The 15,056-nt window shown below is 45.7% G+C and overlaps 1 long non-coding RNA gene across 1 annotated transcript; it reads left to right on the top strand.

Moving 5' to 3' along the window:
- Positions 1–7,936: 7,936 nt before the first annotated feature.
- On the top strand, positions 7,937–13,740 carry LOC132208604 (uncharacterized). Its single transcript, XR_009444738.1, has 3 exons — positions 7,937–8,132; positions 10,994–11,146; positions 13,685–13,740. It is a non-coding gene; the product is annotated as an uncharacterized LOC132208604 (long non-coding RNA).
- The last annotated feature ends 1,316 nt before the right edge of the window (positions 13,741–15,056 follow it).

Here is a 15,056-nt window from a genome sequence, read left to right as displayed (position 1 = left end):
ACCGCTTCTCCCGCGTTTCCCGCAACACATCCCTCACACCCCGCCCCTGCCAAAACCGCCCAAAGACGCTCCCCCTCCTTCTCACACATCACCCCACCATCCTCCGGATACAACGCATCATCCTCCGACACTTCCACCATCTACAATCTGATGCCAACACCCAAGGCATTTTTCCATCCCCACCCTTGTCTGCTTTCCGGAGAAACCACTCTCTCCGTGACTCCCTTGTTCGCTCCACACTGCCCTCCAACCCCACCACACCCGGCACCTTCCCCTGCAACCGCAGGAAGTGCTACACTTGCCCCCACACCTCCTTTCTCACGCCTATCCCAGGCCTCAAGATGACTTTCCATATTAAGCAGAGGTTCACCTGCACATCTGCCAATGTGATATACTGTATCCATTGTACCCGGTGAGGCCTCCTCTACATTGGGGAAACCAAGCGGAGGCTTGAGGACCGCTTTGCAGAACACCTCCGCTCAGTTCGCAATAAACAACTGCACCTCCCAGTCGCGAACCATTTCCACTTCCACTCCCATTCTTTAGATGACATGTCCATCATGGGCCTCCTGCAGTGCCACAATGATGCCACCCAAAGGTTGCAGGAACAGCAACTCACATTCCGCTTGCGAACCCTGCAGCCCAATGGTATCAATGTGGACTTCACCAGCTTCAAAATCTCCCCTTCCTCCACCGCATCCCAAAACCAGCCCAGTTCGTCCCTTCCCCCCACTGCATCACACAACCAGCTCAGCTCATCCCCTCCCCCCACGGCATCCCAAAACCAGCCCAGCCTGTCTCTGCCTCCCTACCCTGTTCTTCCTCTCACCCATCCCTTCCTCCGACCCCAAGCCGCACCTCCACCTCCGACTGACGAACCTCATCCAACGTCCTTGATCTGTCCGTCTTCCCTGGACTGACCTATCCCCTCCTGACCTCCCCAGCTATACCATCCTCTCCACCTATCTTCTTTTCTCTCCATCTTCTTTCTGCCTCCCCATCTCTCCCTGTTTATTCCAAAACCCTCACCCCATCCCCCTCTCAGATGAAGGGTCTAGGCCTGAAACGTCAGCTTTTGTGCTCCTGAGATGCTGCTTGGCCTGCTGTGTTCATCCAGCTTCACACTTTATTATTATGAACTTTGTCAACAATATCTGCTTTGTTTCTGATATACAACATCCACAGTTCTTTCAGCGCTTCTTTTTTACAGCTAAAGACCAGTGCAATGTGATGATGGTTTTCACCTCTCCCACATTTCCAGGCTGTGAGTTTCAGATTCCCACTATCTGAGTGAAAAAAAATCCTTACATCTCATCTAATGTGTCTGTCCTAGGCCCCCCCTCCCCGATACTGATTCCACCGCCAAGCACAAAGATTCATCTTGTTTACTCTGTCTGTTTCCCTCATAAATGTACACATCACACTCATGTCCTCGCCACCCTCCCCTGCCCCCCGTCTCTCAGTGTATAACAAAAACAGAAGTTGCAAGAAAAGCTCAGCAGGTCTGGCAGCATCTGTGAAGAAAAAAAGTGTTAACCTTTTGGGTCTGGTGACCCTTCCTCAGTCTATGCTGCTCGAAAGAATCTAACCCCAGTCTCTGGGGGCGGAGAGATTCCCTGCTGATAGATTAGATTCTGTCCTGCTGGGTGTCTCTCACATTCACTTTTAGTCTTTCAGATTTGAACCATCAGCAGTGTTCTTTCGTTCTGTAATCCTAACACATGGATTATACATTATCAATAATTTAATTCACGATTCTATATGTGTTTTGTAGTTTGCTTGAAACTGTGATAAATATTTGAGGCCTTTCTCATTTGGGAGAGAGTTTAAATGTATTTTCAATGTAACCAGCTCCCCCCAATTCGATCAGTTGCCAGCTTTGCAGGCCTTCGATGCACTGGCTGATGTAAGAAGTCAAATTGGCGACAGTTTCTGAAACAGTTGTATAAAGTCTCTTCAGATCTTCGCTGAGACCCTGCACGCAGAACAAACAAAGTGTTGATCGTGTCTCTTCAGCCGAATGAGAATTCCTTACGATCTGTAACAGAAATGAATGGGTTTATTGAAGCAATTTCCCAAATTTATCCAGCGTCTGACAGTGTAATTTGCAGTCATGTGGGCTGCTCAAAGATGAGGGCAATAGCTTTAAAATATTCATTTAAAATCCTGGAATAAGTGCTCAAAATTGGTTTTAATGTTCTGCAGGAAAAACAAAGTCATTTTGTTTCTCTCCAGCACCGTCTTTTTAAAATTTTCTTTTAATTATCTCTCTTCCTCCTCTACTTGGATCATAGGTCAACCCTTCCCTTGCTATTCAGCTGTTAACATTTTACTCACACCATCTAACACTTTTTGATCACTGACAGAGACTTATTTTTGGACAGAGGCTCATCAGTTCCGACGTGCCACAGCAAAAACCAACAATGGCCTCCTCAGAAGACAGACACAGGATGCAACCTAGAGAGCGCCCTTCATCATAAAGAATTCCCCAGAGCGGAGACATTGCACCATGTTCTCCACAGCCTTCAACATGTCAATGATGATGACCAGCATCTCACCAAGATCATCCATACACCTTCACTTCTCTGTTCAAACAACCTCCAAACCTTAATCAGGCTGTCGTTCGCAGCCAGCTACTCAACCTTCAGGACAAATTCGACCACAACACCACACAACCCTGCCACTGGCACCTCTGAAAGATGTCAGATCATTGACATGGATACTAGCATCACACATGCAGCCACCACCCACCACATAAAGGGAGATACTTATGTGACTGGGCCAACATTATCGACCTCACACAGTGCAGGTAAGAATGCCCCGGGCTTAGTATATTAGTGAGAACATGCAGACGCTATGACAACGGATGAATGGACTCTGTGCAACAATTGCCAGACAAGAATGTTCCCTCCCAGTTGGGGAACACTTCAGCAGTAAAGTACATTAAGCGTCCAATCTTCGGGAAAACATGCAACGTGACCTTTGAGATACACGACAAAGCAGAATCACCGAGCAGAAACTGATAGCCAAATTCCATGCCCATGAAGACAGCCTCAATCATGATCTTAAGTTCATGTCTACATGTGATCCCCCTGTACTGTTCTGCATCTATAAAATCTTCCTTATTGTCCTATTTCAACACCATCACCTTGATAAATTGTTATGACATCTCTCTCTTGATTAGTTAGTACAATTTTGGATTATTTATTACTTTGGTTAGACTATCAGCAAGTGATTCTTATACCTATCACATAATTCCAGCCATAACAAGGTGTGGAGCTGGATGAACACAGCAGGCCAAGCAGCATCTTAGGAGAAGGAAAGCTGATGTTTTGGGCCTAGACCCTTCATCAGAAATTGGTTTGTGCCAACCACAACCTTATTTTTAGTTTGTTTTTGTAATTATCTCTCTGCCTCATTTAATCAGATCACAGGTCATCCCTTCACCTGTTATTCAGCTGTTGACACTTTACTCACACCGTTTAACACTTTAGATCACCTGCAGAGACTGTTTATAGGAGACTGCACTCAAACCATTTGTACGATCTTTTGATCTCTCTGCCCATAAAATCTGGCAATGGAGATTGGAGAGCGAAGTCAAACCCTCTGCTTGCCCCAGTCTCACGCTGTGTGGAGCTGGGGAAGAGAGAATCATTGATGGATGTGTTTTGAATCCAATCTTGTTGTAGCTTTTTCATGGGTTAAATGCAGGTCGGTGGTCACTCAAATTGCTTGATCCAAAATAACTAAAGTTGTGTGCCTGGATGGTCTCAAACACCCGACTTTTCAGTTTACACCTAATGCTGACCGGTTGAGCCATAAAAACTGGCATCAACAAGCCATGCAAAATCCGCTGAAGCAGGGTGTTAGCGGAGTTCTGAAGGGCCGTTGTGAAGCCAGAGCTCTTGCTGTTTTCGGAGTCTGTTGCCCATTTTCCCACTTGCAGCACCGACAGTATCAGAGGCCCAAGCAGCCACAGTTACCCAGAAGAAATGTAAACATTGCAAACTTGAAGTTGCCCAGCTCCTTCAATGTGACTGCCTGAGGTAGATCACTCGTGATTTTGGTTACCGGTAAGATTCATACCCATGACTCGATAGAGACTAGAGCTTAAATGTAGTGATTTTGACCACTCTGTCAAACTATCTACAAACAATTACTGCAGCCAGGCTATAGAAGCCCTTTCACATAGCTTCTTCGTCAGATCTTCCTTATCGATTTTGTCCAAGATCTTGTTGATGAATGGTCAAAAATACTCCGCCACGTCACTGTTGACAATTTGAGATTCTCCTGTTCCACCTGCAGCTGGAAAGATATCAGAAATACTGGAGTTAGAGAAAAATCTCTCAATTGAGGGAATACTTAAGGAACAGGCGATGTCACTGTGCTACTGTTGCTGCATGATGACATCACACATGGGAACACAGGGCATCTGGGTTTGTGCAAACCAGAGATCACCCACACATTGGGAAGGACGTAGGTCGCTGAGAGGGAGCAGACGTGTTCCTTTGCCAGGAAGGTTAAAAATGGAAAGGCTTACGATGTCAGGGATTAACTGAAGCTGAAGGGAGATTTGACGGAACTATAATGTTTACTGTTGGTTGAGGCAACGTAGACAAAACAAGGGGTTCACATTAACTGAAAAGAAATGGATCATGGGATACAAATGTCAGATTTAGATCAACATGAAGGTTATAACGGTTAAATTACCTGCAGTGAATGGTAATGACAGGGACCCGAATACTTACACTCAAAAGGCCAATAATGTCCAGTTTCTGATTAATCGATTGATCATGCCAAATTTTGATTTGATGTTTGTTTAAAGTTTCCTGTCTGTGATTTGTTTTAATATATTCTGTAAAAGAAGTTTAGTAAGGACAGTGTCAGTCTCGGTTGGAAATCAGACACACAAATTATTCCTTTTGTTTGATTTAATATTTTATATGTAGGTCCTCAAATGAGCCTCAGTGAAAGAAGCTTCAAAAATCAATCACTATCAGTGCAGAGATAAAAGTACAATAACTGGTTCTAAACATTAGCACTATTTCTCTCTCCCTAGATGTTGCCAGGCTTATGGAGTGCTCCAACACCTCTCTTTTATTTCAGGAATTCACGACGTCCCTCCTCCTGGCCGAGGATGACCAGGTATACTCAGAACAGACATTGTCATACATTGTGAAGGAGGGGAGGATCATCAGAGGAGATAGATGCTTTCATAAAATCTCCCTCCAACTCCAGGTGGTCCATCGCTTCACAACTCCGTCAGTCCTGAAACTTTCTGGTTTATGAATGAATCTATCTCCTCTGAAGATCCTACTGCAGCAACAGTAGCACAGTGAGACCACCTGTTCCTTAGGGATTTCCTCAACTGACAGAATTTTCTCTAACTCCAGTATTTCTGATATCTTTCCAGCTGCAGGTGCAACAGGAGAATCTCAAATTGTCAACAGTGACGTGGTGGAGTATTTTTGACCATTCGTCAACAATGTTGAGTTTTAGTGCTGTGCCTGTTACCTGTGAGATGTGCTGTAGCTTTAGGGCTGGTGTGTCTCCTTTAGTATGGATCTGAATCCATTTCAGTATATTGCTCTGTTTCACTTCTGCCTTACCTCTGTCTCTAATAATGTGGAAGTACCTGTCTGGTGAATGCTTCTGTTACTCTATCAGATGACGTCCAGATGAGCTTTCCACCACATTTCTTTCATTGAACCCTATGGTTTCAGAAGCTTTGTCTTCCCACAGTATGTTTTGTAGTCAGGAATTATTCTTAATGCAGTCCTTTTCTTTTCTGTTCTGAGCTTATATTAACCAACAAGTTCTGCACCATGTCATTCATTCAACATTTCCTGATAAATGAACTTTGGATCACTCTCCACAGGTATCAGTAACTATTGCCAATCCTCAGTTACCTCTGGAGAATTTGATGTTTGACCTTTCTCGACGATTGCAGTCCATGTAATGAAGTCGCACTTGCAACAATATTAGGTAAGGAGTTACCAAATGATCGTGAAGGATTAGTGATGTTTTCCAAAAGAACAATTTAAATGTTTTCACATTTTTGATTCAATCCAATGATCTGACATATTACACAAGGTTGTCACAAAACAGTATTTGATACCAGGCACTTATTAGGACAAGTGACCCAAAACTGGCCAATGAAGTAGGTTTCAAGGAATATCCTGAACAAACAAAGGGACTTTGAAAACCAGGGATGTTTAGGGAGTAAATTCAAGAGTTTATGGCCTTGGAAACTGAGGCCATGAAAAAGGTGGGAAAGTTAAAGCCAGAAATCCACAGGAGGTTGGAAGTCAGGGAGAACAAATATCTTGACGGAAAAATAAAAAGAACAGTAGATGCTTTAAAGTAGTAACACAAACAGAAATTCATGAAAAATTCAGCATATCTGGCAGTGCTTGTGGAGAGAGAAAAGCATTATTGTTTTGTGTCCAGTGACCCTTCTTCAGATATATCTCAGAGGGTTTTGCAGCTGGAGGCACTATCAAAAGAAGGAGGTTTGATGACAAAATTTCAAAATAAGGATATGAATTTCAATACCTTGGTGCTTTGCCACCCAGAAAATGTGTATGTTAATGAGCACCGGATGGCAAAACCCGAAGATGTTGAAATTGGTGACAGTAAACACACAGGCAGTAGATTTTTGGGTCATTTCAAGATTTCAGGGCAGTAGAATTAAGAAGCCGGCCGGGAGTGTGTTTGGGGAGTTAAGTCGAGAGGTAACAAAGGAATGCATGAGAGTTTCAGCAACAGATGAACTGAGATCTTGTTGAGGTTGAAATTATACGTGGTCTTTGTGGTAATGGGCGTGGGGGTGAGAAATGTGGTTGGAAGCTCATCTTGGGGTGAAATATTGCACCATGACTGTGAGCAGTGTGTTACCAGCCAGTTACCAGGGGCAGGGATGGAGTCAGTGGTGAGGGAGTGGAGTTTGGCTGCCAGCCTGGACTGACATTTAGCATTGTCGATTTAAATGTGATCTACATCCCTTTTCAAACAGGAATGGACTTGGCAGAAGAACTGATTTATGAACCAACTGTCAGCCTTATTGAGACAAAGTGTGGAGAAGTTTATCTGTTATGAAGTAAACTATAGTGACAACTCAGACAGGTATTTCCAGTTGAATGTGGGTTATACTGCTAGTGTCAATAACTAGCAGTGAAACAACTTATTGAAGTTTTTGCAGCCTCGGTCTTCAAACTGTTTCCTCCGTCTTGGGCTTTTACCTTCTGATTCTCCTTGTTTTCTATTGCACAGACCTTTCTTAAGAATCTCTTTTATGCTTGTTCTTTTTTGATTAACATCCCTCTCTGCCCAATCACAGTTCATATGAACAACACTCACCTCACTTCACCACGTGGTGTTCTTCATATTCATAATTATTCTCTTTCATCTTACCTGAGGACTGTTATACCTGTATTTATTACCCTTATTTCACCGCCATTTCCCTATTCGCTGGCAGAGCGGTATCAAGAGCTATCTTTAGCTTTGAGCTGCAGGAAGCATTTTCAATCGCGACTTATTAAAAAATAACAAAAGAACTGGGATGTTGTCAATCAGGAACAAAAACAAAGTTGCTGGAAAAGCTCAGCAGGTCTGGCAGCATCTGTGAGGGTAAAAAGACAGAGTTAACGTTTCGGGTGCAGTGCCCCTTCCTCAGAGCGACTTATTAAAATCCCAGGATCGCTAATGTAACAATCTTTCTCATCCGGTTCTCAGTCTCATTTGTCTCAAAATGCAACATTGTGACGACGATCATTTGCTTCTGACAATGACAACACAAAGCACTGCGCATGCTCCAGCTGACAATGGCGTCTGGGTGATTGATGTCAGTGCGCGACCAATATGAGCACAGAGATGCAGTGCAGGGCCGGGCGAAAGTCCCTGCCCTTCTAGCCAATCGGAATGAAGATGGGGCGGGATCGGTGAAAACCACGTGATCATCCACGAGAGCGGTCCAGAGTCGCTGAGATAACCAGAACTGCAGATACCACAGACTCTGAGATAACATGGTGTGCAGCTGGATGAACACAGCAGGTCAAGCAGCATCAGAGGAGCAGGAAAGCTGACGTTTCGGGCCTAGCTCCTTCGCTGAGACCAAGATTTGTGCAATTGAGGTAAGAGCAGGACACGGTAAAGAAAGCAAAACAGCAGAAAGCGGGAGGGGAGTGATATTCGTATGGGTTTGGAAGTTTTACAAACACTTAGTGCACGTCGGAAAACACACACGTTTGAAACTCCCAGACTCACGTTTGCAGAAAACAAATCAATGCCTCAGATGGCGATAGGCCTGTGTGACCGCCACCATCTTTATTGGGGGCAATGATCCGCGAGGCGCATGCGCGGTAGCTTTGAAACTTTCGAAGGGCCAAGCTCAAGCTGGGCGCATGCGCAGCCGCATCTGGCTGAAAGTGAGAGAACAAGGTGTGGGGGTGGAGGACCACAGCAGGAAAGGCAGCATCAGAGGGGCAGGAAAGCTGGCGTTTTCGGGCCTACACCCTTCAGAAATGCGGGAGGGGAAGGGGATACTGAAATAAATAGGGAGAGAGGGGGAGGCAGGTGGAGAGGAGACAGACAAGTTAAAGAGATGGGGATGGAGCAGGTAAAAGTGAGTGTAGGTGTGGAGGGGATAGGTCAGTCCAGGGAGGACCAACAGGTCAAGTGGTTGGGATGAGGTTAGCAGGTAGGAAATGGGGGTGCAGCTTGAGTTGAGAGGAGGGGATAGGTGAGAGGAAGAACAGGTTAGGGAAGTGGGGATGAGCAGTTGTTTCGTGCGACCTGAGCGTAGAAGATCTGTAATGTGGTCCCCGCTTGGTTTCCCTGATGTAGAGGAGGCCAGAAAGGGTAGAGCGTATGTAGTTTACCACATGAGCACCTGCATTCCCCATACAGATGGCCTAAAAGCCCTACGCTATTTCCCGTCCTGCCGGTCTGATCAGTACCCCTCCACTGACCACCCCCACCTCCCCCACCTTAGATGCTTTGCCAAACTCATTTTCACCCTCAACAACTTCTCTATCAACTCCTCCCACACCCTACAGACAAAGAGGGTGGCCATGGGTACCTGCATGAGCCCAAGCTATGCCTGCTTCTTTGTTGGAACAATTCCTCTTCCGTACCTACACTGGCCCTGAGCCCCACCTCTTCCTCCAGTACACGGATGACTGTATCAGCGCTGCCTTGTGCTCCCATGGGGAGCTCGAGCAGTTCGTCCACTTCACCAGTACCTATCACCCCAAACTTAAGTTCACCTGGACCATCTCTAACACCTCTCTCTCATTCCTGGACCTCTGTTTCCATCTTGGGCAACCATATAGAAGCCGATATCCATTTGAAGCCCACTGACTCCCACAGCTAGCGAGTATCCAACTCCTCCCACCCACCGTCCTGCAAAATGACATCTCCTATTCCCAATTCCTTCACCTCCGCATCTGCTCCCAGGGTTCCACTCCTGTACATCTCAGATGTCCTTGTTTTTTAAGGACCGCAACCCCAGCCTCCACTTCCCCTCCCCCCCCCGCAGTAATCGAGAACACCCTTCACTGTGTCTCCTGCATTTTTCAACAACTCCTCCCTCACAGCCCGTCCCTGTAATAACAACCGAAAAAGAATCCACCTCATCCTCACACATCACTCCTCCAATCTCCGGATCGAACGCATCATCCTCCGACACTTCCGCCATCAGCAATCCGACCCCACCATCAAAGACACTTTCCCCTCCCCACCCTTGTCGACATTCCAGAGGGACCGCTCTGTACATGACTCCCTTGTCCACTCCACACTCCCCTCCAGCCCCACCACACCTGGCACTTTCAACCGCAACTGTAGGAAGTGCTGCACCCGCACCCACACCACCTCCCTCACCCCCAAACCAGGCCCGAAGAAGACTTTTCACATCAAGCAGATGTTCAACTACACATCTGCTAATGTGGTATACTGCAACCGCTGTACCTGATGTGGCCTCCTCTACATCGGGGAAACCAAGCGGAGGCTTGGGGACCGCTTTGCAGAACACCTCCGCTCGGTTCGCAATAAACAACTGCACCTCCCAGTCGCGAACCATTTCAACACCCCATCCTATTCCTCAGACGACGTGTCCATCCTGGGCCTCCTGCAGGGCCACAGCGATGCCACCCGAAGGTTGCAGGAACGGCAACTCATATTCTGCCTGGGAACCCTGCAGCCCATTGGTGCCAATGTGGATTTCACAAGCTTCAAAATCTCCGCTCCTCCAACCGCGTCCCAAAACTAGCCCAGCTTGTCCCCACCTCCCTAACCTGTTCTTCCTCTCTTGTATATCCTCCTCCCACCTCAAGCTGCATCCCTGTTTCCTGCCTACTAACCTCATCTCACCGCCTTGACCTATCAGTCCTCCCTGGCCTGCCTCTCCACCTATCTTCTCTCTCCATCTTCGATCTGTCTCCCCCTCTCTCCCTATTTAGTTCAGAATCCTTTTCCCCTCCCCCATTTCTGATAAAGGGTCCAGGCCCGAAACGTCAGCTTTCCTGCTCCTAAGATGCTGCTTGGCCTGCTACGTTCATCCAGCTCCACACTTTGTTATCTCAGATTCTCCAGCATCTGCAGTTCCCATTTTCTCTTATCCAAGTTTTTGTTTCTTCTGGATTTCTTTCCCAGAGTGTGGGATAGTAGCAGCTCGCACTGCTCTTAGTCGCTTCTGTGCTTCCTGATCACTTTTGTCGGTGTTGGTCTCTAATGATGGGTATATTTGATCTCTGCAGTATTTTATTGTTAATTCCTTATACCTTTTTTGTAAATAAATTTTCCACTGCTCCCCACCCCCTCACCATGTGCTGCTCTCTTACCAGATTAAATTTTGAACGGTATCTTTCACAACCAGGAAATATTTCCCAGAAAGAGAGTGCATTTTTCTTCCATTTCAGACCACCAAATTCGACAGCTTTTGTATTCTGTCATTCATTTTGCACTTCTGCAACATTTACTGTTTCTCCTTCCACAGATACCAGCGATCGTTGCCAAAGCCCTGTTCCCTGTGGAGAAGGTGATATTTAACTTTCGTGTGCTGCTGCAGTTCGTATGATGAAGGTGCTCCCACAATGCGGTCATTTGAGAAGTTACAGATCGGTCATCAAGCGATACTGAAGAGCTGATGGTGTGTCCAAATCAACAAACAATTTGTATTTTTATCATGTTTTAGAATTTCACAAAAATATTATCCAGAAACTTTTGACATAAGGCCACATTAGATCAGGTGACCAAAAAGTTACCAAATTTGCAGGTTTTCCTGACTCCTTAAAGAAGGAAAGCAAACTTAAGAGGTTTATCATGGGAATTCCAGACCACGTTGCCTGGCAACTGTGGAAACAGCCTCCAGTCGTGAAGCAATGACAAAGCGCATTGTTGGAGCTGAAACTAAATGAATTGTCGAAGTCTTGAACGTTGTGTGGTGCAGGGAGATAGGGCTCATCACAGCCAGGAATTAAATCAAAGATGAGAATTTTAAATTGTTGCTTATAAATAGGAGCCTTTGTGGGTCAGGGAGCACAGCAGTGATGGTGAACAGGTCTTGGTACAAATGAACTTGTGTGCAGCAGAATTTTAGGTATTCTTGAGGTTTCCGGGCCGTTGAATGTGGGAGGCTGACTGGCAGTGTGTTTGGATAGTTCAGTCTAGAGGTAACACAGGAATAGATGAGAGGTTCAGCAAATGAGCTGAAACTGAGGTGTTGTTGTTGGGTCATTGTCACTGAAGTGGAAATAAGTGGTTTTTGTGCAGGGCTCTGCTGTTTACCCTCACCTCACGTCGGGGATTCAGCTGCTTGTGAATTTGTGGATCAAGTCTGTAATAAAATCAGGAACCGAGTGGCCGCCGTGGCCCAAACTGGGTATCACTGAGCAGGTTACTTCTGAGTAAGTGCTGCTGAATACTGCTGTTGACAACACCTTCCATCACTTTACTGACGATAGAGAGTAGACTGCTTGAGGGGAAATTGGTCGGGTTGGATTTGCTGTGTTTTTGTGCTGAACAGACCTGGGCGGTTTTCCAAATTGGCAGTAGATGCCAGCGCTGTAGCAGGACTGAAACAGTTTGGCTTGGTGGCTAGCAAGCTCTAGAGCACTAGTCATCGGTACTATTGCCAGTGTTGTCAGGACCCATAACCTTTGCACAATTCTTCCGTTTATTGATATTAATTGAAATGAATCAATTTGGATGAAAACTCACATCTCTGATGTTGGGGACCTCTGGAGAAGGCTGAGATGGATCATCCAGTTGACACTTCTGGCTTAAGATTGCTGCACTCTTACCTTTTGCATGGATAGGTTGGGCTCCTCTGTCAGTAAGGATGGGGATTTTTGGCATGCTTCCTCCAGTGAGTTGTTTAATTGTTCGTCACCATTCACGACTGGGTGTGACAGAACTGCAGAGCTTACATCTCATCTATTGGTTATGGGGTGGCTTAGCTCTAACTCTTGCTGCTTATGGTATTTGCCATGCAGGTAGTCCTGTTTGGTAGTTTTACCAGGTTGGCACCTTATTTTTAAGTCTGCCTTGTGCTGTTCTTGGCATGTACTCCGATACTATTCCATTCAACCAGTGTTTGTCTCCTGGGTCATTGGCAATGGCTGACTGTAGGGTATGCTGGGCCATGAGGTTACAGATTTAGCTGGAGAAGGTCTGCTACTGTTGTAGTCTCTCTCAAAGCCTCATAGATATCAGGTTTGGAGTTCCTGTGTCTGTTCCAAGTCTGTTCCTTTCAGCCAAAGTTCGTGCCACCCAACGCAATGGGGGGGTATTATCAAGTTTAAGATGAGGCTTTGTTTCCACAGGAGTGTGCGGTGGTCGCTGTTATCAGTTCTGTCACGGACAGATGCCTCTGCAGCTGGGAAATTGGTGATGATGAGGTCAGCTATGTTTTCCCCGTTTGGTGCGTCACCACCTGCTGCAGTCCCAGCCAGGCAGCTTTGTCCTTTAGGACCCGACTAGCCTGATTGGTAATCCTCCTGCAAATTACTCCTGAAGGTAGACATTGAGTACATTTAGTGCTGTTCACACTCTCAGTGCTTTCTCCAAGAGCTGTTCAACATTGAGGAGTTTTTTGTTTATTAAAATTCACTCTTGGGATGTGGAAATTGCTGGCTGCACCAGCATTTATTACCTGGAAGGCAATAAAGAGTCAACCACATCGCTATGTTTTGGAGTCACATGTCATCCAGACCAGGTAAGGATGGCAAATTTCCTGAAAGGACAAAAGCGAACCAGATGGGTCTTTGCTGATAATTGGCAATAGTTTCATGGTCATCAGTAGACTCTTAATTTCAGATCATTATTTAATTCAATTTTCACCATCTGCCATGGCAGGATTCGATCCCAGGTCCCCAGAATGTTATCTCGGTCTCTGGATCAATAATCTAGCGATAATACTGCTGCCGATTTATCAACAGAGGGAGGATGGTACATCGTAATCAACAGGAGCCATGAGACTTCCAGGCGTCAGAGTCAATGCTGAGTACTCCCAGGTCAAATAATCTGGTCGGAATAGCACTGTGCTATTCCCCTGAATCAACTGTGGACCCCAACAAGGAATAATGTGCAGCAGGAACAATGCACAGTTATCCTTGACCAGGAGGAGGGGATGTTGTGAATTTCTAACCCGACTGTCAGCGATGTATTTTATGAATTTGTGTTACAGAATATTACAAGTGGACTTTCAGGTGGGAAGCTCAATAATTGTAACACGAAACTGACAGAATTAATTCATCAGCACCTGGATATTCGCATTGTGTGTGAGTATTGTGTTCCAGCTCGTTCCCATTTGCCGTGTAAAATTTCTCTCTTATTACTCCATTCTCTCAATAGATCTTTCCTACGACTTTCAACATATGTCCTGTAGTCCTTTCTTATGGCCAGTTGAGTGTGCGTTTTGCCGTCCTAATGTTTATCTTTTGGAAACACCGCCTATTAAGGTCCCCTCAAAATCCTTTGTTAAAAGGAGATCAATCTTAGTTTCTCCAAGCACCTGATTCCCCAATGACTGTTTGTTTGTTTCCTGTGTGTAAGGCACTCATCCGGATTGTGTTGGCACATTTTCCACTTCCCTGCATGAGTACAGCCCCAACAATATTAAAGAAAGGTAACATCCTCCAGGTGAAGCAGTGTCAGAGTGGTGTCCCATCCACCACATGCAACATTCCCCTCTGCACCACCGAAGCACAGTGGCATCACTATGCCTAAGGTAAAGTCACCATTGTCCTACCTGACTATAGGGCTGGTTTAACCTGAAGATTACTGCACCCCAGGCGAGGGGAGAGGTTGAGAAGGAGAGTCCATCTATTGTAGATGGTTATTCTCAATATGTACCAGCAATATCTAAGTCACATGAAATTATAATAACAGCCCTAACCATGCAACTAAAAACCCTCTCCCTACAAACCATTCTGTTAAATCTCCTCTGCCCCCTATCAGGGACCCTCCCGTCCTTCAGTGTGTGGGGGATCTTTGGTTTGCACAGACTCAGCTCGTCTCTGTTCCTGTCTGTGATGTCATCATGCTGTGACAATGGCACTGAAGCTCACTGTCTGTGAGGGTGGTAGGCACAGAGATCCTCATAGCGTTTAAGGCATATTTAGATGCACACTTGTGATGCCAACACAGGCCAGTCTATGGGCCAAGTTCTGGAAAATTAGATGAGAACGGTTAGGTGGTTTTTAACCGGCACTGGCTGGATGGTCCACAAAGCCTTTTTCTGTACTGTAGACCTCCGAGGCAGTTCACATAGGAAGATACCCAGCAATATTTCAAGTCATTTCAGAATATGAGCTATTAGAATAAATGACTCATGATTGGTCAGTATTTTCGGGAGTAAAGGGAGGTACAGACGTAATGCGGTTTACCTCAATTCTGGGGCCTGAAGCCCAGGAAAGTGAAAGCACCGCCATCAAGTGGGTGTATAAAAATAAGGATTGTATTAGAGGAAAGAAATATCGTTCTTGTATCATCCATTTGTGAGGCCGGACGATATTAGAGGCAGGAAGGGTTCTGAGACTGCAGAAGACTACAAAAAT

The sequence above is a fragment of the Stegostoma tigrinum genome, unplaced genomic scaffold (assembly GCF_030684315.1).
Source record: "Stegostoma tigrinum isolate sSteTig4 unplaced genomic scaffold, sSteTig4.hap1 scaffold_49, whole genome shotgun sequence".
Lineage (NCBI taxonomy): Eukaryota > Metazoa > Chordata > Chondrichthyes > Orectolobiformes > Stegostomatidae > Stegostoma > Stegostoma tigrinum.
The sequence above is the reverse complement of the archived record's forward strand: the minus strand, read 5'-3'. Positions and strand labels throughout refer to the sequence as shown.